The sequence below is a fragment of the Lissotriton helveticus genome, chromosome 7, assembly GCF_964261635.1.
Source record: "Lissotriton helveticus chromosome 7, aLisHel1.1, whole genome shotgun sequence".
Lineage (NCBI taxonomy): Eukaryota > Metazoa > Chordata > Amphibia > Caudata > Salamandridae > Lissotriton > Lissotriton helveticus.
In genome coordinates this window covers 81,963,656-81,987,934 of record NC_136068.1, presented here as the reverse complement: position 1 = coordinate 81,987,934, position 24,279 = coordinate 81,963,656, and the positions used below count along the sequence as shown (strand labels likewise).

The window sequence follows — 24,279 nt, the reverse complement described above, 5'->3', positions numbered from 1 at the left end:
GAGGGCTACGTGCAGCCGTATTGCCGCTGATAGCTGCGCACTGCTGAAATCGAGGAGGAAGCTGCAGTGCGCCCCTCCCGTTCGGCGGAAACGCTCGACTCCATAACCCGTAGTGGCGGATCGCGAGCCCGGGCAACCCCCGCGACTCGTGGGGAACAACAATTCAATCCGGGATCTGCGCATCTCTGCGGTATGAGAGGCGTGGAGCGGGGGTAGATGGGGTATTTAATGTTACGTTACAGAAGTGGTTCCCAAACTTTTTTGACCCACGTTTCCCTTGACCCAATGGCTGTTGGCCGCGGCTCCCCATTATGTTACTTTTTGATTTGGGGGGGGGGGGGGGGATGTAAGCCCAGCCTCTGCTCAGTACCTAGAAGCAATTAGCAGTGATGCGGGCTTCAAGCAGGAGTATAAAACACTGGCACAAAGAAGTGAGTTATGTGCACCTGGCAGTTATTAGCCTCCCTGTAACCATGATTAGAGACAGACAAAAGGACAAGCCCTGTCTAGAAACTTCTTCACCTTGAACAACATAAACTGCAGTCCCACCTTTGCCCCTAACATCCACTGAACAGCAGTGTGCCAGAAGAACTTATCAGCATCACTTTACTAACAGGGCTTTCATTCAATTTCTAAAAGGGTGCCCGGTCTCCATTTTCCTTTACATCAATGTCTGTGTCTGAGCATTCCAGCCACAATCAATACATCCCACTGTCCGCAAAAGCTTTATCAACCCTCTATCTTGTTCTGTGTTGAACAAGATGCCATCCAACCTAGATCTCACTGGTCCCAGTACATAATTCTCACCATACAAGCACTAACAAACCTGCACCAAGTAGTTGTTGCACATACACACACTGTATGCAAGCATGTGATATCACAACAAGAATCTAGGGTTCACAGAAAAGCAGAAATTTGCATGAGGTGTTGGTAGACTACATACCCTCTCCCTGGCACCGATCAAAATGTCTGGTCATTCAACCGATTTACTAAAGCCAGGGACGCTGGCCCCACCTCTCTGTGTAACTTACCCAGAACATGGAAAGCTGTTCTACGCCTGCTGTTAGGGCAATCATTATGCACCCCTCAAAGTCACAACATAGGTCCTGCACCCTGCATTACATGTTTTCTATGTGGGCAACATTCCCATTCCAACAATCCCCATGCTAATAATTTCAAGCTGCTGAACACCAAGTTGAGATGTGTTGGAGGTCTCTGTGTTTAGAAAAGGACAGTGCCAAAATGTGGCACTGAAAATGTGTTGTAGGGCACAAGCCACTGAAATCTAAGACTTCACTAGAATGTCATGGAGAATAATTTAAATTAGAAGAGATGCAGGGGGAAAGGTAAGGTTGAAATTTGTGGCGACAGAAGACCGTGCTAAGTAAGAAGTCCTGTGCTGTGCTGGGCACAGCTGTGATATCATAGAGTTATTGTGAAAGGAAAGAGACCAGTAAGGTAAGGGTGGTGTGTGGGGGAAAGGCTTGGTACAGTGGAGCCCTGGGGTAGGAGTTTTTATTTATTCATGTCGTTTTTTTAGACCTCAAACGTGACCAAAATATTAAAAGTGCTTTACACAAGCAATTGAAAAGTTAGAAGATAAAATAAGTAAATCACTTTTCTTAACCCCAGAAAGATGTGTATATAACTTAATTGGGGACATAAAGTAAGAATTGGGTTACATACAAGAAATAATATATATTAACAGAAGAACCTGTAGGGAAAGATCTGTAAGTAAAAGCATTTTATGAGAAAAGGAACTAAAAACCCTCTTACCCTGTCCAGATGTGCGTTAAAGGGGTAAACACGGGTCAGAGAGTTTCTCCCTCATAGCACAGGTCGGGTGCAATCACAAGTCGAGGGAGGCTCTGGGGCCCTCTGACATATAGTTATGTTTGGCGCAGGCAGGGTTATTCATCTGTAGAAGGGCGCCTCTTGGATGTACACACCCGAGGGGTGTCTTTCTCTCACGTCCTCGCAATCAGACAAGTTCCTAGCTTTGGAGCGCTTACACTTCTGGGGTGACTCTCGGGTCTTCTTCACACAGCTTAATAGGGCATAACTTGCGGATTTGGGTGCTCTGTGCCAGAAATTCCATTTCCCCCCTGTAAAATTCGACAGGGGTCACTTGCCGAAATTTACATGGTAATAATTGCGATGGATGTGATAATTACCAAAACAGTAGTTTGCACAGGGATCTGAAAAGAACAGCCCACTCGTACGAGGCCCGTTATTCTGGCACACACCAGACACTTATTTGTCTCTTGTGAATAGGGTTTATCACTGAGCTATGTGGACCTTCAGGCGCAACAGAGGTTAGGTGAGAATATGTTTTCAGACTGATTACTGACGTCATCAAGGAGATGGCCAATGAAGTAGTTTGGCGCGAGCACAGTTTTCCCCTTTCCTCTACTAACTATGGGGCAGATTTACAAGCCCCTTGTGCCTCTTTTACGCCGCCGTTGCGTCACTTTTGTGCCATGGTGCGGGTTATTCTAAATCTGCCCCTTATACTTTCCCTTAGCTTTGCCAGTCTCCACTATCTGCGAATTTATAGCTAAAGTTAATGCATCAAAGTGCCTCATGTTTGTGCAGTATTTATTTTTTTGGCTCATTCGTTAAAAAATGCATTTGGAGAAATGGGTAAAGTGTTCAGGACTTCAGGACATCTGAATGAGGGCTCTCACCTGGTTGGTAGGTCACTGGCTCGAGGGGGATTCACACTTCAGGGGTGCCAGTGGGCATCGCCCATTGGAATCAAAGGGCTTCAGCCACCGCCCCCTTGTGTGTGTCCGCCCGCGATGAGACAGCTTCCCGGGCACACACACACAGCTGCACCCGAGCACTTCCCAGGTCTTTAAAAGACCATTTGTTTGTTAACGAGGCTTTGATGTCCCCCCCCCCCCTGCTTAGAGCACCTGCAGCTCCACTCTGCCTTTTGCGTGAAGAATCCGTCCTCTGCCGCCAATCCTAAATCCTGCTAAGATAAGGCTGATGAACCTCTGTCAATCAGCGCTGGGACAGTTTTGAAGTCCCAGTCCGAGCACGTTCTTGCCGCAGCGCCTAAAGAAAGCTGTGGTCCCGCACTGGTTCTTGGGGCTGCAGAGAGTCAATGTACACACTTCACACATTAAATCTCCTTCAGAGCATACTTTCTTTTCCACGTTCCCAAGACGTGCGCGGCGCCCCTGGCAAGTTCTAACGGCGCACCGGGGCACCGTGGCACACAGTTTGGGAACCACTGCGTTACAGTAACAGTGAATCCAGAGACAGGGTTATTTTTGTAATCTGAGTTTGACCGTTTTCATTCTAACAGGATCGCAGCTAACTAAAACATTGAATGTTTAAGACCGTGAAGTGTCTCAGGCATATTAATTGCTGGTATAAGCCTTCTGCCCCAACATTCTAATGTTTGTGTATACATCCCCCCAGGGCACGAGTCCCCCCAAAAAAGATGTGGGGGGACTCTCCAAGTTAAGTATTATCACAGGAAGTGACATCACGACGTGTGGCATCGCAGGAAGTGACATTACTGCTCGTGATGGGTTCATTTACCCAAGGATTGACAAACTAACTCTGCTGCCAGCCTACTCCACCAGGCGTAATATTCCATGTGCAGCACATTTCCATAGATGTGATAGCTTTAGCTGTCTGGTGGTTAACACATTTGATGGAAAGGTCTGTTTTTGTCTAGTCCTAGTTTTGACTTAAAGTAGCATACAGGGTTAATGCTCCTCCTGCATAGCACATCATGCAGATGGCAGATCTTATTTTATGTAGATAGATAAGTGGGTTGCTGCTTTGAGCGCAAAGATCCTTTTGTTACACACAGTAGCATTTTAATCCTCTTATAGCACAGTGAGCTATAAAGGATGATATGTGACTCCTACACCCAGTACCCCTCACTGTCTTATGCAACACACCATGTACAATGATTTACACACTTGTGTGATCTATTAACAATACAATGTGTATGTTTATTGTAAAGTGATCTGACACCCTGTAGTGGGATGAATAGTGCTGTAAAACAAATACAAAATACTGGTATTTATATTGTTATTTTGCACTGGGACAGAGTAACACATCTGGCATTCTTGCAGTGCTTTTGTTTCCCTTCTACTTCATTTATATCTAGGTGTGAGGCTGCAGGCAGGCCCCACCCTGCATACTCTGACAAAAGGAGGCCAAATGGCCCCTTAAGTTTGGTCTTTGTTATGGCACAGCTGGAGTCTAAAACGACAAACCCCCATCCCCGCCTGCACAGTGCTGCTGGGAAGGAAAGCAGACACAGAGCAGGCGCAGCTGAATGTGTCCCGGTGTCTCAAATGACACCGGGACCAGTTCAGCATATTTTAGAGTGGGGCTCAAATTCTTAGCAGGGTGGACGGCGTCCACCTTGTGAAAAGAGTGGGTGGACACCGTCCACCTGCCTGTATCCCTGACTCGAGCCCTGGTTCTCCCCTTTTAATTTATAACATACTATCCTTAGTGGGTGGACTCTCCAAATAGCCATATAGCCCTTCTGTCTCGGGCTATACTGGTTGTTAAAGGCCCTATCCTTGAACCAGACCTTTAACAACTGGAACAGCCTCCGCAGTAGGCTATAAAGCTATATAAAATGTGTACTTTGCTTCATATGGATTAATAGATGCTGCATAATGCTTATAATAGCAGCACCTTCCAGAATTCTGGTGTAGAACTTAGCATCTGCGCTGCTGAAACTTAGCATATTATATACGTAAATACAGGCTGTATTTAATGGAACCCTAGCAGAGCTATTTAAAACAAGGAGCGGTTTAATTCTTCCGAAAGGGTTTGGTGCACCTTAGTACTTTTAGCTGCCAAATCTGTAGACAAAGAGTAAAATTACCATTCCACCTACCACGATGAGGTTTTTAAAATGGATATGAAATAAAGAATTAGTTAGTAACCATTGATACGTCTTTTTGCAGACTATTACTGTTTTTCAAGTACAGAAACAGGTTACAAATATATAGCTGGGAACCATTTTCGAATTATACTACTGTGCCATAAGCGAGATCTCCCAGCCATTCTGAGTATTTCATCCAATAGCACTTTCCATGCTGGGGTTATTGACCCCATATATAACATTTTAAAGCACAACTTAAAGTTCTAGAGTGCAATTTGCTGTTGGCTAAAAAGCCAGGACCAGTTGAAGATGTCACACATGACATGGGGCCACATGTCGGAAACATCTCATTATTTTTAGAGGCATTCAAACTCAAATGATTAAAGTAAACCAAATGTACTTGCATAGTTCCAACAAACAACATCCCCAGATAAAATACAATTAGTTTGTTTCTTTATTTTAAATATGTGGCATTTCAAGACGGAGAAAAGGATAAATACGAGTACAAATACTCATTACATCATATACAGGAACATTAAAGAAAATGCAACAAGCAGAAATATAGAAAAAGAAAAAACAACATCTTGCTAAAACAGTGAAACTAAGTTTTCCCAGCTTCCTTATAATCCGTTATTGAAATTCTTTGAAAATGTCATGTCTTCTAATTAGCCACATTTTATCGTTTCCTCTATCATTTAACATTTTGTAAATTAATTCCTTGAGTGACCTACTATAAGTAGAGTAGGAGCTTTCCAAGTTCTGGTGATATTTAATCTCCATATAACAACAGTAATAAATAGGACAACACTGCTGTGATAAGCTCTGTCTATGAGCCCCAGCATAGTGGAGCATACTTCTTCTTGATACTAAAAACATAACAAGCATTTATAATGCAACGTTCTCGCCTTTGCCAAAGTTAGAGCTATTGGCATTGTAAATGATAAAATTTTTATTTATGTGTTGGTTTTGAAAACAGATAAATAAATGGCATTGTCATTTACAATGTCAATAGCTTAATCTCTCGCAAATGCGAGACCTATTGCATTTGCACCCACGCACACACACAGAGACGCACACACACAGAGCCCCCCACACACAGCGCCCACACACACACAGCGCCCCCACACACACACACAGAGCCCCCCACACAGAGCCCACCCACACACACAGAGCCCCCCCACACACACAGAGAGCCCCCCTCACACACAGAGAGCCCCTCACACACAGAGAGCCCCCCACACACAGAGAGCCCCCCACACACAGAGAGCCCCCCACACACAGAGAGCCCCCCACACACAGAGAGCCCCCCACACACACAGAGAGCCCCCCACACACACAGAGAGCCCCCCACACACACAGAGAGCCCCCCACACACACAGAGCCCCCCACACACACACAGAGCCCCCACACACAGAGAGCCCCCCACACACAGAGAGAGCCCCCCACACACACAGAGAGCCCCCACACACAGAGAGCCCCACACACACACAGAGACCCCCTCCCACACACACACACAGAGCCCCCCACACACAGAGAGCCCCACACACACAGAGCCCCCCACACACACACACACAGAGCTGCACACACACACACACAGAGCCCCACACAAAAAAGCACGCACTACGAGGGAACGGGGGCAGAAAAGCACGCACTACGAGGGAACGGGGGCAGAAAAGCACGCACAACGAGGAACGGGGGGGGGGCAAAAAAGCATGCACAACATGATGCGGGACTAGAACTTGACGAGGAAATGGAGGAACTACCACACGAGGATGTTGAGGAGCTTGAATTCGATGAGCATATTAAAGATCTGGAAACAGACGAGGATGTTGAGGAACTTGAACTCGACGAGGGGTCGGAATTTGATGAAGAGCTAGAACATGATGAGGATGTAGAGGAACTGGAACTCAACGATGAATCAGAACTGGAAGCCTCTGAGCAAAGTACAGACACCACGCAAGTCCTAGGAGAGTTCAGTGGGGAAATTGTACTTTCCAACGTGATATCAGACGTATTCCCCGCACATCTGCCTGCAGGTTTGTTTAAGGCGGAACAGATAGACAGTGGTCGAATTGAGCAGTTGTCGACTATTTGAAGAGGTGAAACACAAGGAGATGGATTCACTGGGGGTGTTTCACAGGGTCTTGTCACAGGAGCCGGTGCACTGGAGGCAGGTTTCATCTATGGTGCGTTTGCAGAGTTTTCCCTGGGAAAGGTAGAGCAGGTGAAATGCATACTCGGGCAGCTGTTGTTTGGAACATTATTGCACCACTGTGCATAATGAAGGGAGATTAAACGTGATAGGCAGATGTTTTGTGGAGAGCTGGCACAAGGGCAGTTGTTCTCTGGGTGGGCAGCTAAGCATTTGGTATTCCCCACTGTGTCGATGGGGCACCCCGCGTTCAGGAAACAAGGGCCACAGGGGGCGGTCTCCGCCATTTTTCAACGGGCTGACAGGGCCACTCTCTTCATGAGAGAACCGCTGCGACGGAGGGGGCGGAGGCCGCGTGCAGGGCCTGCTGAAACGGGAGGGGTTGAGGCTTGTGTTTCTTGAACATTTGATCGTGCGCAAGTGACGCTCGCTCTCCTCTCTTTGGTGACTCTGCGTCAGCCACCTTTGTCTATCTATGCGAGGGATAAATGTCAGTCAGCCTTAGTTTATCTGCATCAAACCGAACCCCCCTACTTTTAGCCAGGGTTTCTGGTGGTATCGTCCGCCCTCAACCTCGTCAGTAATTTTATCACAAAAGGGGGGCCTGACGCGACGCTATTACGTCACGGCTATTGTGGGCATGTCCGTCATGGTTAAAAAAAACAAGTACATGCCTGAAAGGAAACTACTGTGTTTTTAGTTCCCCCTCTGTACCTGGGCCGGGCTGCGCTGTGTGGAGAGGAGGCAGAGTCTGCTCATGCTGCCTGCACGCGCCAGTCGGCCCTCTGATTGGTTAATAAGGAACACCAATCAGAGAGCTGACTTGAGCGTGCAGGCAGCGTGATGAGGGGCTGCTCTCTGCCGATGACGTCAGGGAGAGAAAGAACACCAAAAACACCCCCCCGAATCCCGTCTTGAACTGAGTGACGCCCCTCTCCGCCAATGGCTGGCCTCCGTTTAGGAAGCCAGCCAATGGAGAAGAGGACCGGGTTTAAGCCCCCACATATGTAACATAAGATCTCTCCCTGCGACTGCGCAAGCGCAGCCTACGCAGGTCTTGACCTAAAAAATTGCATTTCTTACATCAGTTTGAGAAATTGTATAATACATATTAACTAATTTACACTCTAAACGAGCCCTTATAATATATTTCCATTTGCATGATAATGTTACAAGAAGTGTGAACCATCCTGTGAACTTCTTTACATGGAATGTTAATGTCACATATGGAACCCACAAAATATCGCACAGATCTGATTGAGAAGAATATTTCTAATTTTTTGAAACTGAAGAAAAACAGAATGACAAATTAGCCCTTATACTTAACTAATCACGAAACACTGGGTTAACCAGAGTGATGTGCTACCTGTCTGCCAAGCACTACTGCCTCCATCCTGCGACCTCGCCCCACCAAGAAACCGGAGTCCGTCCTCAACAATTGTAATATTGACTATCCTTGTATACTCCCATCCCTCTTGTATCCAGCACCCCTTCCCCCTAATTTACAGTACTCTTGTGTTATCCTCCCTATTGTTTGACTCTGTGACTCTGAAAAGCGCTCTGATACCCTAACGGGTCAAATTTCCGCTCTATAAAACAATAAAATAAATAAATAAATAGGGATATAGCGATTAAATGGAAGAATTCATACTATTTGCTCCATGGCATAAGATTTCCACTTTAAAGTGCCTAAGTTCTTCATTTACTCACCTTCCTTGGCTACACTGTTAAGCCCATTGACACTATAGTTAGCTAAGGATTAAGGTGGGGTGGATACTACAAGGTCATATTCTTAACTTTACAGGCAAAACACATTTCGGTTTCTCAACATGGGCTGTAAAAACCCATAAGGTAATCCATGTCAGAAACACAGTTCCAGTCCCCTTCTAGGTGTTAATTCATCATGCATTCCTCACGAGTATTCGCTTTTTCCAGATGCTGTGTCTGTGTGTTTTTCATGCAACATATGACTCTTGCATAGTGCATACTGTGAACCGAGTCACCTATAGTTTAGGTGAGCCCAGGATGTAGACACGTATTAATCCCAGGCCACGATTGAGAGCTTTGGAGCGGAATTTAAAGGCCGTACAAGTTTTTCAGTTGGCAGTGAAGCATGATGTTTTTCAGAGTACATGCTCATCCAGTCCTTGGCCTCTCTGAACGGTGCACACATGGATGGTCCCATATGGGGCAAGTCTAATTACTATTTTATGTGAAAGTGTGCAAAGGAAGTACACAGGTGTTGAAATATTCATAGCACCAAAGTAAAAGAAATGCTTTGTTTGCAGTTGAGGAGCAAGGCAGTGTGTGCTTGTGAGAGAGAAGGTGTGGTGAGGGGATGTGACCAAAGGAAGTACACGTAGAACAGGGCACAAGTCCTAAAAAAGAAGTGGGGGGACGCTAACGTCACAACAGGAAGTGACATCACGAAAGGTGGCTTGCACCATCGGACTCATTGCCTCCCCTTGCTCACCCCTTAGATGCGATTGCATCAGAGATGCCAGCGAGTGAGCAGCGTTCTGCATTCTGAATGAGCTCCGATCATCTCGCCCCAGAGAGGCCAAAGAGTGAATGTGTGGCTCCATTTGCTCCAGTAATCGGGCTCCTGGTAAAATAGGTGGGGGGACGCCGTCCACCCGCGTGGTACCCCAACTCGAGCCCTGACGTAGAAAGACCAAGTGATGAGTTGGAGATGCAGTGGAAGCAGACGAGGCGTGATGTATACAGATGGAGGATTTCAGAAAGCTGTGGGGGTGGGGGAAGACATTAGTGATTAATGGAGTGTGAGAAGGTAGAGGGGGGAGGGTCATAGCTACAATTCAAGCAGCAGGGCCAGTGGCACCAGGGCCATGAGGAGCCCATTGAACCCTGTAAATTGCTGCACTTCACTACCCCAGCTGCAGTCACAGGGGCATTTCCCGTGCTAGCAGAATGGCCCCACGGCATCCTTGCTAGGCTGCTACTGAGAGGATATTGCGGTACAAAAGGGGGTGGTGATGGACGGAGCATTTGAACCAATCAAACACTCACACCCAGTCAACAGATCTGGGTTTAAGCCATCACCGTTCTTTAGCCAACTCTGCAACCCCAGTTCAGACATGGCCATATGCAAATCAGTCTGACCCTGTGCCTCATGGGAACAGTCCAGCCCGAACTGGCAAGCCATGCCTTCCCTGGACCGGAAACAAGCTTCCGAGGACCGGTTTCTGGCATTGCAGCCGTCTTCAGCCAGGGTATGCTCAAACGTGAGTCCCTTGCTCACTTTGCCACTGGATTCAAGCAAGCCGGGCTGAAGACGGCTGAAATGCCAGAAACTGGTCCTAGGATGCTTGTTTCCGGTCCAGGGAAGGCATGGCTTGGCAGTTCGGGCTGGACTGTTCCCATGAGGCACAGGGTCAGACTGATTTGCATATGGCCATGTCTGAACTGGTGTGGCAGAGTGGGCTAAAGAACGGTGATGGATTAAACCCAGACCTTTTGACTGGGTGTGAGTGTTTGATTGATTCAGATGCTCCGTCCATTACCACTGAGAGGATATTGGCAATGGTGTGACGTGAAGTTTAGGAGTGGTTGAAACACTCTGAAGAGAGCTACCCCTTCCATAGACCTTAATATTATTTAATGTTTACACATGTGTGAATTTCTACAATGCTGTTTTCACCCTTTGGACCCTTTTGCTCCAGAAAAACACGCAATAGCTAATCTGCCACCTGCTTTTTTTTTGTTACCCCATTCCACACCCAATTATTCCCCACACCCTTTATCCCCCCTCCCTCCCTCCCCTTCTACGTGCACCTCTCCCCATCTCTCACTGTGGCACCTCGGGTGTGGGAGGGGGCAGTGGACCGTAAATTCTTTTTAAAGCTGCACCTTCCAATTATAAGGGTGTGTCGGTGTAGAACGTGATCTAGGTTGGATCTGAGCTGATTCTTATTATTACATTGGTTGATATAGCCTACCCAGATACACGAACCTTGCAGGTTGGCGTGCTGCCGTAATCTCGCTAAAAGCACGAGCTCTGAAATGCCTCGTCTGAGCTGCAGCTCCCCCCACCCCCTCACATTGCCGAAGCTATAGATAGATGAGTCATTGTGAAGGACACTCGTTCCTGCCTCTTTCTTCCGCCGCCATGGCTCCTGGTGACGTCGCAGCCCTCGAAAGCACCCCACGCCAGCCCCTTGGTAATCCATCCATCGGTATATTGATCTTCGTAGGGCACTCCTCTCTCAGCCTTACAATCTGAAAACGAGAATATTTGGATCAGAAATGGGGGAAAAACATGTCACCCACCAATGTAAGATGTGGAATTTAATGAGGAAAAAGAGGGTGTAGGAGCAAATAACAAAAGTTGAAAATGTTAATTTATGTAAAAATATCTCCCCAAAAAAAAAAAATTGTAATTTTTGCCACACCTCCTACTCAGTAAAACAAACATTCAGTTAAGGAACCGTATTCCCCTGGCCTCATTCCCTCCGAGGAGCAGGACATGTGTCTGTGCAACCAACACATCAGCCCAGTGAACCGTTTTACTGAGATTTGGATTTGCAATCTTCAATTCTCAAACGAAATTCAGACGAAGCCACATTAACAAATGAAATTCGAAGACGTGACATGCAAGTTGCATCAAATCTTTTCAGCAGGTATATTAAACCAAAGAACTGTTACTAATATTGTAAAATAATAACATATTCTTATGTAGCTTTTCCTACCTTGCTTCTGTTGATTGTAAGCACTGTAAATATCAGCTGTTCCCATTACCCAAATTATTTTACTTGAATAACCGACCTCAGGAGGATGGAAGGTTGAGCCTGCTTTGTCCGGATGTAAACTCATGGCCGCCAGACCATTCCATTTACCTTACTGAGACATACGTTGCCTGACCTGTGTTAGTGAGTTCCAAGCTGTGACCTGAAGGTTGATCAGAGACCCCTGCAGTTGGTAAATTAAGTCTCATAGCTTATATTAACGTGAAGCTCCAAACAAAGGAAACAGGGAACCAGCAGAAAGCTGGAACGTAGAAATGGTGCCACCATACTTGAAGAATTTATTTTTGTAATCCTGTGTAATTGCCGGTGAACCCTAGCTAATCGATGTAACTCATTTGCTTAGGCACACCAGACAAAATTGAGTGCACGGCCTAATGATAGAGCAATAAAATCACAGTGGTACTGTAATAACCCATGAAACATGCGCTCTTCCACACACTCATGCCTGGAACCTATCTGTCTGGCGTAAGAAAATTATAAGTGCTGGACAAAAGGGGGCCTTGGATAAAAGTATAAATATAAGATTTTATAGAGAACCGTCTGTGCAGTTTCAGCTTCCCCATATAATTTGCAAAGCCTTCCTCAGGATAAATTCTTGTAACTGTTGATTCACAAGTGTTTCACCACACAATGAGTGGTGACAATTTCGAAATACAATGATTTTCATAACAGTTCCGTTAGATGGCCAAACAGTTACCATAGGCAATCAAGAATTCCAGGGAACCTCTTGTCAGAAACCATGATTTTAAGATTTTCTTGCAAAATATATTCTGCTTCTCATTTTCCTAAATACCACAGGAGACATCTGGAGGCCAGCCAAATCATTTTCCAGAATTCCTCTAGGAAAATATCCATTATAAATACAAACTTGCAGTTATAACAGGGTATGGGTGGTGGTGTTAATTTGAAGTCTTGGAGCAACAACACTAGTCGACTCCCATAAAGCTCCTTAAAGGTCCACCATGCTTTCATCTGGCAAGCACTATCAAAGTACAACCATCTTCACTCCTTCGAGCTTCAGTGCTGACTCACATGGTTTGCAAACTTTGACCTGCATGCTACAGACAATTCTCCGCAGAGTATTGTTTAACCCTATGACCTGTAGGTTAAACGTGCACACAAGTCTGCAGTAGGCACATTCTTCTTTCTTGCATCCAACACTTCCAACTCATTTAAAAACTTAGGGGTTTTGTTTGACCCAGTATTGAAATTGCTTTTACAGACTAAAGTGGTCACTAGAATGGTCTTTTTTTTCAACTTCCATTGGTGGTGCCCTTACTCTGCTGTTCAATGTCTCACCGTACACCACCATGCCCACCACCACCCTTGTAGAAGTTGGAACAAGTTCACAGAAGAGCAGCTCACCACTTCCCTCACCATAAACCCACCACCGACATCCATGGATGCTACCACCTCAGCATGCAACCTCCACCAATGGATCGCCAACTGTGCTTACACTCTGGCCCCTTCAAGAAAACCACAGGCAAGCAAGACTCCAAGAAAGCCAGGTTTTAATCTCCTATCCTTCATGAATCCAGGCTCACCTGTGGACAGCTCAAGAAGAGATGGAGGAGCAGCAAAACCCTAGAAGACCACTCAGCCTTCAAAACTGCTGTCACCGCACACCACCACCTTATTAGAACAACCGAGAAAGCCACCTTACAAGAAAGGATCAACACCAACACACGCAGCAGCAGGAACCTTTTGCAGTGGTATTAGAACAACCGAGAAAGCCACCTTACAAGAAAGGATCAACACCAACACACGCAGCAGCAGGAACCTTTTGCAGTGGTCAAAGAGTTTGCCAAACCGACCATAAAGACAGCAGACATCCCACCCTCCGAAGACCTCTGAATCAAACTCAGCACCTTCTTCCACCACAAGATCAAGGAGATCTACAACAGCTTCGACACTCAGGACCCTCCCATCCCACCCGCAGCCAACGCACCCAACAACGCCGGGCCCCAGGAGACCCTGCTCAGCTAGACTTCCCTCACCGCTGACGACAACCTCAAGATCATGAAAAGCATCCACTCCAGAGCACCCTCGTATCCATGCCCGCACCACATCTTAAAAAGTGGCGGCGCCTTTATTGCTGTGAACTCTGCCGCACCATCAACTCCGTCACCTTCTCGGAGGACTGAAAACATGCAGAGATCAAGCCCCTGCTGAAGTAACCCTCTGCCGACCCGACGGATCTCAAGAACGTCAGAGCCATCTCACCGCTCTCCTTCCCAGAAAAGGGCATTCAGAAGGCTGTCAGTGCCCAACTCTCCGAGTTCATCGGGGCTAACCTCATACTGGACCCCTCCTAATCCGGGTTCCGAAGCAACCACAGCACCGAGATTGTCCTCCTTGTCACCACAAACGACGTCTGCACCCTTCTCGACAGAGGCAAAATGCTGCCTTCATCCTCCTGGACTTCTTGGCTGCCTTAGATACTGTCTCCCACCGCACCCTATGCACAAGACTACGCAACGCCAGCATCCGTGACAAAGCCCTGGAATGGATCCACTCCTTCCTCACTGGCCAAACGCAGAAAGTCAGACTACCACCATTCCACTCTGAATCACACAGAGATCAGATGCAGAGTGCCCCAGGGCTCCTCCCTGAGCCCCACTCTCTTCAACATCTACATGGCCCTCCTCACAGCCATCGTCAGGTACCACAGACTCAATATCGTCTCCTACGCCGATGACACCCAGCTGATCCTCTCTCTCATAAATGAACGCACAATCGTCAGGATCAACATCCAGAACGGGATGAATACCGTCGCCACCTGGCTGCCTCAAGTTCAACTCAGAGAAGACCGAAGTCCTCATCCGGGCCTCCACACCCTCCGCCTGGGATGTCTCCTGGTGACCCGCAGCACTTGTAAACCGCCCCTCACCTACGGACCACGCAGAAAACCACAGCATCATCCTGGACTCCTCGCTAACCATGAACCGCAAGATCAATACAGTCCCATCATCCTGCTTCCACACGCTACGCCTACTCCTGAAGACTTTCAAGGGGATCCCCACTGAGTCCAGAAAGAAGGTCAACCACAGGTTCATCAGCAGCAGACTAGACTACGGGAATGCACTCTACACCAGCATCACCCAGAAACTCCTTAAAAAACTTCAGAACATTCAGAACGCCTCCGCAAGGCTCACCCTCAACACCCCCTGCCGCAGCCACATCGCCGGTCACATGAGAGACCTCCTCTGACTCCAAGTTATTAAAAGAATAACCTTCAAGCTACTCATCCACAGATACAAAGCCCTACATCACGAAGGATTATCATACCTTAACCACTGCCTTACATTCCACGTACCCACCCAGAAATCTTCGCACCCCCAGCTGGCCCGGGCCACCATCCCATGCATCCGCAAGCCCACGAATGGACGAAGATCCTTCTCACTGCAAAGAACTTGAATACCCTTCCTCTTCACCTCAGGCAATCACCATAACTGCCTCAATTCAGGAAGGATCTCAAGACTTGGTTCTTCGACTGAACCGCAGGGCCCTAGACGGATCTGCTACAACCCCCCCAGCATCTTCAGGTGAGTAGTTGCGCTCTAAAAGAATCTGATTGATTGAATGTTCATCGTCTTGTGTGAGGTGATGGAGAACACTTGGTTAAACTACACTAACTTCCAATGGGTGGGTCTTTTTCAGTGCCTCATTCATCGGCTTCAAACTATAAAATGGGATGTTTGGCTGCTATTTAAGCTTAGAAGAAGGACCATGTGTCACCTGTTAGAACTGCTGCATTTGGCTGCATAGTTCAATGTAAGGCATTGAGACAGAAATGCCCCCTGCTTTGGTATAAAGGTAAGTACCTCTGGTCTGAGTAACCCACTGCATGCGAACCTGGCATCCCATCTTTAATTTTGGCCCTGATGTCATGCTCATCTAGTGTGAGTGCAGAGGACTCGGCCTGTCCCTGACCATGCATGGTTCAGGGCGTACCCAGTGATCTTGAGTGCACCAAACGTGCCTCATAGTTGACAGTGGACTAGTGTCCGTGGTAAATAAAGCGGTGATGGCACTGTACCATGTATTGTGAATCTTTAGTGTGACCACTCCTTTTTAGGTCTCGTGGCGTTTACAGCGCGAAGCGCTGTCTCGCCAGAGACCTATTGTTAGCGACTCTGCTTTCCAGGAGACAGCACCTGGCCGCGCGCATTTTCTCTCCAAGGAGGCGATTTGAGCGGGCCACGCGAACGCGCTCGCTGTGGCCAGCTGCTGTCTCCTGGGAAGCTCCAACACCACACACACATGCGCATACACAGAGACACACACGAGCGCCCATGCAAGCACGCACCCATACATACAGAGAACCCGCCGTCGCATACACACACGCGCGCACACACACACACACACACACAAGTGCACCTTGACCCCCCCCCCCCCAACAAGTAAGGCCCACTTACCGCCACTTCGGACTTCAGCCGCCACCGCGGGGCTCTCCCTCGGGCATGGGAGCCCCGCGTCACCAGCACTGCTTCTCTCCGTGGCACTCCGTGGGCGCGTGCGCGGGCTTCCGAAGACGTAAGTCCCGCCCCACGGAAGGTTTCGGTTTCGCTCACGTCTGAATCGCTGGGGGCGTGTGGTGAGTACCCTTCATTTAGAACCTGCCCTTCGCCAGGGATATTGTTGCTCTTATCAAAGCTTGTGTTACATAGCGAGAGAGCGAGAGACTTTTTCGCAGCTTTCCGATGGAATGACTTGTGACTGCTTCAATCCCTAATACGTGCGGAGAGGTCGGCATTTTGGCGGATTCGCGGACTGCATTATTCATGAGGCCCGTGTGATAAAGGCCCTGGCAGTCCGCAATCTCCCTACTCTCCCCTGAGGCTCGAGATAATGCGTACGCGGGGACCTGGTCAAGACTCTTCCTTTCTTCTGAGTTTGGATGAAATGCGCTACACCACTGAGGGAGACTTTGTATTATGCGGAAACTTTCGAGCCTCTGGTGCAGTCCTGACGTTTCTGTGGCGCAGCAATGTTCAGACGTGTGTCTCTGCTAAATATCCGGCCCTGCACGGTGTGCTCAGACCGTGGATGAGATGCTGAGCCGCTCGCCCCCGTGGATGCATCTGCTTCCTCTCAGCGCTCAGGAGGCGCACAGCCCTCCACGCGTGGAGCGGAGGGACCCCTCTTCTCCGGAGCACCGCCGGGGGCCTCTTGCCTCCCAGGCGACGCCATCCCATCATTAGGCTTTTAATAACCTCGGCTGCATGTCCGCCTGTCACACCCGGCGCCCGGGCCCAGCAGGCAGGTGAAGCCGGAGGATGCTGCGCTGCGTGCTGTCAAGGCCCCCTGCGCATTGAAGCGTGGCACCAGGCACTCTGTCATTATCTGCACCGTGCTTCCACCCCCGTCTCTCCCCCCCCCATGCACTGCTCATTCACAGCTTCACTCGGTTACAGACAGCACTTTATTTCTAGTTCCTACTTATTTTGCGCTGTTTTTTCTTTTTTTTGGCATAGCTGATGACGTCGTGGCCCCTGCTGCGCGAGCTCGGTGATGAGCGCAGACTTTACCCGAAGGTGTCAGAGCGCTTGTTTAACTAGCCGCCTCTTCCCGGCTAGCCCCGCACCTCTCTGTGATCCTCAATAGAGAGCAGTCCTCGCACAGCCACAATAATGGAGAACAGGGTGTTCTGCTTTTCCGCCTTCTACGCGTCGGCCCTGGTGACCCCCCCCCCCTGACCTGTGCACGTGATCTAGCCTGATGGACCCTGCCCTCCCCCCCCCCCCCCTATCACTGGCCTAACACCCCCTGCTGGCATGTGTGAGTAAGTGTGATGGACCCTCACACCCCCTGTGGCATGTGTTCCTCAGTTTGATCGACACTGCCCTAGGCTTGTGCCCTTGCCCCCCTCATCCTGCCCACCCCCAACCCCCCATTGACTGATTCTTAACAAAGTTCGAGGGGAGCATTAAGAGGAGACAGTTCCAGCCAGCCACATTGGGTGTGAGGTATTGCGGGTGTCTCGTGTGTGTTTGTCCATGTGTTCGACTGTACATGCCTCTACGTGCGTTTGTGTATTTCTTTCTGTCTGCCTAGTTGTGTGCCTGTCTGCGGGAGTGCATTCAAACTGTGTGTCCCCGTTTGTTTATGTGTGTGTGTGTGTGTGTGCGTTTGTGTATATTCCCCATCGAGGATCTTATCCAGTCTTTCCTCAGCCTGCAGACGATTGTTTCTTTCTCCTGTTTGTTGGTTGCCTCTCCACAGTACTCCCTCTGTTTCATGTTGAATTTACAGCGCTTTGGAGCCCTCTGAGGCGCTGCACAAAGACTGCGTTAAGGTACTGGGCAGATTACGCCAAATTTCCCTTCCTTCTGTTGCTCCTCGACCTGGGGCATGCAGACCTGGGCGCTGGCTGACCCTCCCCGGGCCGAGGGGCGGCGCTGTCCACTCTCCGCCAGCTGGACCCCCCCCTGACCTGTGTACGTGATCTAGCCTGATGGACCCTGCCCTCTCCCCCCCTATCACTGGCCTAACACCCCCTGCTGGCATGTGTGAGTAAGTGTGATGGGCCCTCACACCCCCTGTGGCATGTGTTCCTCAGTGTGATCGACACTGCCCCAGGCTTGTGCCCTTGCCCCCCTCATCCTGCCCACCCCCCCATTGATTGATTCTTACCAAAGTTCGAGGGGACCATTAAGAGGAGACGGTTCTAACCGGCCACATTGGGTGTGAGGTATTGCGGGTGTCCCGTGTGTGTTTGTCCATGTGTTCGACTGTACATGCCTCTACGTGCGTTTGTGTATTTCTTTCTGTCTGCCTAGTTGTGTGCCTGTCTGCGGGAGTGCATTCGGACTGTGTGTCCCCGTTTGTTTATGTGTGTGTGTATGCGTTTGTGTATATTCCCCATCGAGGATCTTATCCAGTCTTTCCTCAGCCTGCAGCCGATGTTTCCTTTCTCCTGTTTGTTGGTTGCCTCTCCACAGTACTCCCACAGTACTCCCTCTGTTTCATGTTGAATTTACAGCGCTTTGGAGCCCTCTGAGGCACTGCACAAAGACCGTGTTAAGGTACTGGGCAGATAATGCCAAATTTCCCTTCCTTCTGTTGCTCCTCGACCTGGGGCGCGCGGACCTGGGCGCTGTTTGACCCTCCCCGGGCCGAGGAGCGGCGCTGTCCTCTCTCCGCCAGCTGGTCTGTTGGACGAGGTAAGTGGTCTGTGTTTACTTTTCCAGAGCGCGGCGCCAACCACGTGTATATTACAATGTTGGACTTATGCTTTTTTGTGAGACTGTGATTTTAATGCACAAAGTGTTGTTTTTACGTTGCATGTAGGGTGCTGTGAGCATAGGAGTGTGCATCCCAGAGCAGCCCGGGGACTGCAGCCTGGAGGGTGTTTTTTCTTCCTTACACCCAAGCGCATGCCTTTCAGCCAGAATGTAATAGATATATGTGTGTGCACAATTACATGTTGGTGGTATGCTTAGCCAGGGCTTGGTGGTATGCTTAGCCAGGGCTTGGTGGTATGCTTAGCCAGGGCTTGGTGGTATGCTTAGCCAGGGCTGTTGTATGCAGTTAGGGAGTCCAGGCATGGGAACTGTTTCTGCAATGATGCAGGAATAGTGTTCAGGGTGATGTGGCCCCATGACATTAATGTAGGTCCTTGCCCTGTTCCCCTGACTTTTGCATCAAGGAGAAACTATGGCATTGTCATACACAATGCCAATAACTCAAACTTTAATGCTGCGAGACCTATTGCATTGTAAATGCTTGTTATCTGTGTGAGAGAATGTGGCATACTACCCCTGTGTAATGTTACGCCATTATGTAAAACCCAGAAACTTGCACAGACATCCTGTTTGCATATCTATTGCATGTACAGTGAGTCTGTGACATAGGTGGTGGTAGGACTCTGCATGTGTGAGTCTGAGTACTGAAGCCCCTGGGATCCATTGTCGATGCCCCTGATTGTGGCATCAAACAAAATGCAGGATAGGGATAACTTCCCCTGAAAGTGGAAGTGTATTGCTGGCATTTCTGTGGCTGGAGAGCCATCATTCTCACTTCATTTTCTGGGACTGGACTAACCCTTGAAATTCTGTGATGACTTTGTTTGCCAGGTGCTACTAATTAGGTCTTCCTGAACGTTGCCATTTGATAGACGGTATGGGTAGGTTCTGTAGCTGTTGTTTAAGGTGGAGGGGTTTCTCTGCTATGTCTGCCCTTTTGAACAGGTCTGAATATTGAGACTGTGGATCCACATTTTCTGTCTGGAAAATGTGTACAGAAGTGGGATCCAAACCATCCCGCTTTGTTCTAGTCCCAGGTTCTTTTTGAACAAGGAAGGGTGCATGCCAAAGTACTGAAAGAGCTGCTGTGTGACCAGGCCTGGTGACTCTCTGACGGGCAGTCGCCCAAAAATGAGTGGCTATCATCTGGAGGAGCTGAGGGTCTGCCTGAAGAGCCTTGAAGCCTGCCTTCTGATGGAGGGAATGAATGTGCTAGGCCCTGCAGGAGGAGAGACTGTCCAGGGGGAGAGTTCCATTGGTGTTCTCTGTGAGGGGAACTCCAGAGAAAGATAACAGTGGAGAGAATGTACCAGGGTAGGCCCTGCGCTGCGATAGGGTCTTCCTGACCTCTCTGCGCCGTATGTGGAGTGAGCTGTGTCGAGTTTACGCCAGAAGTGTATCACCTTGGGAGCTGTTCGCGCATTTATCCATTTGGTGCTGCCACAGCTGTCAAAGAGTAATGAGCAGAGAGGCCCATCTGCCAGGTTTATGCCACTGCCTAAGGGATCACTGTCAAAAAATTCCACCTGGATGTTCACCCTCTCTGGGTGCCTGCCTATAACTTTTTACTGGAGCTGCTGCTTGTGAGCAGGGTGCTGCTTTTAAGACCTCCCTATTGGTCAGTCTTTTGACGACATCCAGTAATACTATCACTACAGTCTTGCATCGAAGAATGCAAGCTCCAATGGAGGGCCAATGTAGTTGCATCTGCTGCACAGCCAGACTTTTGAGAGCACTCTTACAGGTAAAATGCTGACTTAGCTTGCTAGGGTAGGTGAGACACAAACTTGTGCAGGGCTATCCCCTGCGCACACTAGAGATTATTATTTCAGTGATAAAAATGGCAATGCCTTTTATTTACGTGTTGGTCTTTAAAACATAAATGAAAGGCATTGTCATTTACAATGTCAATAGCTTAAACTCTCGCAAATGCGAGACCTATTGCATTGCAAATGCTTGTTTGTGGTTAGTTACCAGAGAATTTAGCATCTCTGCTCCATCTCGCTCTTCGTCTTGAGTTCCAAAAGAGTGCAGTGGGCACTTTAAAACACTGTTTCAACAAAATGTTTAGACTGCAATGCAAAGATCTCTCTCAAAACATTTAATATACCTTTCGGCAATAACAAAAAATGCTTTTCCTAAACTACAAACACTTTATGCAAATTATGCCCATCGTTTGAGGAGTAGTGCTATTTAAACTACCACAAACATACAGACATGCATACCCACACCACGTGTGCATCACTCTTGCACACAGAGTAATCACCTCAGTTAATCCCTTTAACACCCGCTGTCCCACCTATAAACACCCTTTCACAACTTGCACATGTACAGACCACACTCTGCTACTGTATCATCCTGTCTCCTCCACACACATGCACTCAATCCCCTTACTTGATCCTCCACATTAAACATGCCAACCCTCGCTCCCAAACCTACAACTAGGCTATGTAAGCTCGAGGACGAGGTACACGGCGAAGGCTGCTTCTGTGCAAGTCCCAGGACCTAGTGCGCGTGGCCGAGGAAGAACCAATACTTACGTTAATAGAGGAGGGGGCTCTTCTCAATTGCTCCTGTGTTGGGGAAGCGGCGGGCACGAATTAAAAAAACCGGCGGGCACGAATTAAAAAAACCAATCACCGCCGCAGCCCGGAGGAAAACACCGGAAGCAGATGTCCGGCCCGCCGCCTGGTTGTGGGCGGGGCCGGGAAGAGGTGGGTCCGCTCCGACTGCCTTGCGGAAGCTTTGCCTGTTGTCCTCCGGTCTCCCGAGTCGTGAGGGAGACCGGAGATGCCGTGCCAGCCATGGCGGGGGGCCGTGCACAAGAGGGAGCCCCCGCTGGAGAAGGAGAGACCGGCCCGCCGCCGAGCGCCAGCCGACCCGGTGAGTCCCGAATAGAGAGGAGGGGCGTGAGGCCTCATGTATGCGGTGGCCGGGGGCGCTTTTATGTATGCGGCGGCGGGGGGGGGCGCGGTGCGCGCACGTGTCTGTGTGTGTGTGTGTGGGCCTTCCTGCCTGCGTGTGCATGTGTGTGTCTGTGGCAGGGGACGTGCACGGCGCCGGGCTGGGCGTGCGCGCTTACGAGGTCAAATCTCCGGCAGGAGAAGCTCGTGACAGTCTGCTGTCCACATTCCCCTAAAAGTGATTACATTAGTTGTCTCGCATAGACAGCAAAAGCTTCGCTTTTGCTTTCGTCTAGCGAGACCTAAAAATTATAAATTGTTGAACTAAGCTGCCTATTAAAACCAGCAATAGCATTTGCGCTCCATAGCCTAATCTTGTCTAGAACAATAGAGGGGGAGAACGGTTGCAGCTGGAATTTTGGTCTTTTGAGTTAGAGGATGATTACAGGAAAGCAAAGGGGTTGCAACTCCTCATGACAAAATGCAGAATTCTGCACGCATTTATTCGTAGTCGGTGAACTCTACGCTATTGAGTAGTGCAGTGAGATTAAAAGTCTTTTCTTTTCCATAAAGTGCAGCACTGAGCTGGACAACTCCTAAATGTGTCTGTGGGTTGATTGTTGAGTTCTGAGTTCTTAACCTACTTCTCTGAGACCCCTATGACTGCTCGCCCTCACTACCCTGAAACCCAAGTGCCGCAATGGTTGTACTCGGAACAGTTTGAAGAGCCTTAGTAGGCCAGGCCCAACGACACGTCACAAACTACCCCCAACATCACAGGGTCGGACCAGTCGCTCGTATGTCCTATATCCCCCACCAGATGGGGTGGGTGGGCCTGACTTAACCCCTTCAGTGCTAATGACAAGGGTAACTCGTCATGGAGTTTCCATTGATTTCAATGGAAAGTCAATGGAAGTGCATCATGTGCCTTAGCAGCCAAGGTCCTGTATCTCCTACACAGACCTCTCCAGGAGAATCTTCCCATCTTTCTCCCACAGAAGGGTCGTTCTTAATCAGCCCACTTGGACTTTTTGATCCTCAACACACCTTCTATTTATTCCTAGAGGGAAGCGTGACCGACCAGGAGGCCAGTTGATGATGTTAATAGTGACTCCTGCTTGAATTATTTATTTGTTTAGTCTGGAATTTGCACCACGAAACCTGCCATCTCATATTTAGGATAAACTCCTTGTTTGTTAGTTCTCCTGTTTGCTTCCGACTGGGAGGAGCGGTTCATGGCTAAGAGATACTTGGATCCATAGTGAGCACTATATACATTTTCTAACTTGCACAAGTTGCTCTTTTCAATGGCCTGGGCAGTTCAGCCCCAGACCCGAACAATGAGGGATGCCCAAATGCCTTGTCTTATGGCAACCCCAAAGGTCACCTTGGTGGGCATGCCTTAAAATGTTTAAGAGGAGAAGGGACAGTGAATTACATGTCCATCACCAGCCTTGAGACCACAGGAGCAGAACAGCCACCGCCCTTCCCCCATCCAGTCCCAGTGTTCGTTCTTTCTTGTTTGCAGGGCAGCGCTCCCTCCACGCCTAGCCGCGCTCATCATCAGCAAGGTCACCACTCTCTGGTTTACTCCCTCCCCCTGCCTGGTGGCATCAAAATCAATATTCTGTGCGCCGAGCTGGAGCACGTCCAGACACTGCAATGCACAGAGCCTGGAAGGTCCACAAACTATAGCGACGAGGAACGAGTCCAGTCGTCCCTTTCCTGCCCCCTCCTTCCCTGTGCACCCAGGTATTCGTGTATTTTGAAGGATTATCCTCTACGTGTGGGCTAGCCACCTCAAGCCATAGTGTCTTTCGGCAACATCTCAGACCCCTTTGTGTTCCCAGACACCCATGTCTCTCCATCCTTTCTAATGCTCCTCATGTCTCGGTGTTCTCTGCCTCTCATGGCTCTCCCTGACCCAGCTTGCTTTGGATTTCTGTTGTTATGGCTCTTGTCTTCCTACTTCGTCTCTTCCAGAATGGTCGAGTTTTCTGGACTATAAATCCTAGAATACAAAATAAAAACCAGGACTGGGTAAGTTACTCACACATGAGCCTAGGAAATATGATGCTATTTAATTAACCCGACCTCTCTGCATTCCAAGGGTCTCTTTTTAATACTTATACCGTATTGTCGTTCTGCCCGTGTTTCCTACTGCTTGATCCAAATGTTCTGTCTCTGGACCCATGTCACGTGATGTGTTCAATCGGGTCCCTCTTTTAGCACACAGACGGGTGCATTGTGGGACTTGTAGTTTCGTTCCTAAGATTGTAACGGTAGTCCGAAAAATTGCAACAAGATGTCGGCTTAAAACAATAGGTGTTTGGAACTGTCA

The 24,279-nt window shown here is 48.7% G+C and overlaps 1 protein-coding gene across 1 annotated transcript in view; it reads left to right on the top strand.

Moving 5' to 3' along the window:
• Positions 1-35: 35 nt before the first annotated feature.
• The window catches only part of LOC144768129 (zinc finger MYM-type protein 1-like), a 40,138-nt gene continuing 15,894 nt past the window's right edge, over positions 36-24,279 (top strand). The window contains exon 1 of the mRNA XM_078651550.1: positions 36-190. The gene's annotated coding sequence lies outside the window, so the exon portion shown is untranslated. The remainder of the gene's footprint in view (positions 191-24,279) is intronic.